We start from the raw sequence: 1,926 nt of genomic DNA, 5'->3' as shown, positions 1-1,926 counted from the left end.
AAGTCATTTAGAATGTTTTTAGAGCATAAACTGTAGTGTATAGGATTTCCTAAACGCGCGCACATGCGAGTTCACAATCTACGGAAACCTCGGCAGACCAAACCAGATGAAAGTGCGCATTCAGCTCGGCAAAGAACTCATGCTCTTCCCCAACAATGAAGTCCTCAGACATTTTTCTTTCGTTGTTTATTTCTTTGCACATTTCTTCTTCTACGCTTGCATTATCGGCAGAGCAGACGCTGAATGCGCACTTCAGTCAGAACTCTGAGATTAAAGTCAGAATTCTGAGAAAAAAAGTCAGAATTCTGTTTTTTTTCCCTTATTAAACTGAAATAATATTTAAAAATCTGTTAACTTTTTTATTTTTTTTCTGTGGCCTAATCCTCCTCTGTATATCTCTCACTGTTTCTACAGGTCACACAATTATTTTTGCTGCAATAAACATCCATCCAAAGTCAAATTCTCTGTTTGTGAAAATCATTTTCTTTTATTATTTTGTTACCCATCACTCAAAAAAACAAAAACAAAAAAAAAAACTAATGCAGATAAGGATGTTAGACTGGGGGAAAAAATCTGTATTGTTTTTGGGAAGTGGAAAGTACAGCCAGTGTGGGTGATTCTTAACCTATATTCTTTTCATGCTAAATTGGGAACAATTAATTCTAAAAGACATCTTATTATAAAAGGAGAAAAATGGCTAACATATTAGAAATGTCTGTAAATAAGCTCCTAATTTTTATTCTCTGTTTTTTTTGTTTTTTTTTCTCCACATCTTAAGAGCAGAGTTTTGTCTGTAATTTATCGACCGCTTTTTGACAGGAATGAGTTATTTATTTGTATTCTAAACCTGGCCTCCTTTATGATTTCTTTCATAGTAAAGCAGTGAAAATCTGTTATGGAGTCTAATCCAACATTTCCCTACTCTTTGTAACCTGAACTCTTTTTATTTTATTTTATGTTTTTTTTCTGATGACCAAAGGCACCATATAAAGCTTCTAGTGTGGTGCACTACTGAGGGAAATAAAAGTTGAAGTGAATTTGATATTACATGTATCTTGGAATTATTCGGACTATAAGGGCTATAAAACCCATGAGCAAAAACTCCGAAAAAAAAAAATGATCAAAGTTGATTTTTATCTTTTAGAGCGATTCACCTCTAGTATGGATCTTGTTTCATTCACCTTGACTGCTAAATCTGACACTGATCTCAATGATTGGTAAAACTCATGGTATGATAATAAGTTCCAAATAAAATAAAAATAAATGTGGTTATTCCCAATCGGTAGTATTTTTCTTTTACTTTGAAAGTCCCAAACCCTGATTATTTTTTGGTTACTACAGAGATCAAACCATAGTAGGGTAGGTGATGATCATGAGAAATAAAATGACACCTCCTAGTCTGAAAGAACAAAAAACATGGTTTCTGTTGCAACAGATAAGACTTTTAGTGTAAACAGCCCGTATCCATCATGCTGGGTGTCAGCTGTACCAGCTGGTGGTGGCGTCATGTGGGGTATGTTTTGTTGCACTGACGCATCTCTCATACGCCACAGTGGACCGAAATATTGCTGCTGAGCAGCTGTGTCCTTCCAGGGCCAAAGTCTATCTCTTTTCCAACAAATACTTCTGGAAGATATTTCTTCCATTTTCCCCAAGGGGCACATTGTTTTCTTATGGTTTCACCGTCACCATGTTATCAGTTTATTCAAGTAGGCCACAAGGTCCCTTGAAGTCAATTGTCCTTTTTTTTATATAATGATGGAGACAGTCATTAATAAGAGATGAATAAGCTGCAGGCATTTGGTGATACTGATTCACCCTGTGGTGAAGGTAACCGTTTGTTAAATCATTGCTTTGACTAATTCAGCTGTTTTAGTGTGTATCATTTGATCTCTGGCAGGGTCAGTTTTGACGAGTCATGTAACA

Source organism: Cyprinodon variegatus, unplaced genomic scaffold, assembly GCF_000732505.1.
Source record: "Cyprinodon variegatus isolate N-32 unplaced genomic scaffold, C_variegatus-1.0 Scaffold100, whole genome shotgun sequence".
In the NCBI taxonomy this organism is placed as follows: domain Eukaryota; kingdom Metazoa; phylum Chordata; class Actinopteri; order Cyprinodontiformes; family Cyprinodontidae; genus Cyprinodon; species Cyprinodon variegatus.
This window is presented reverse-complemented; position numbering follows the sequence as displayed.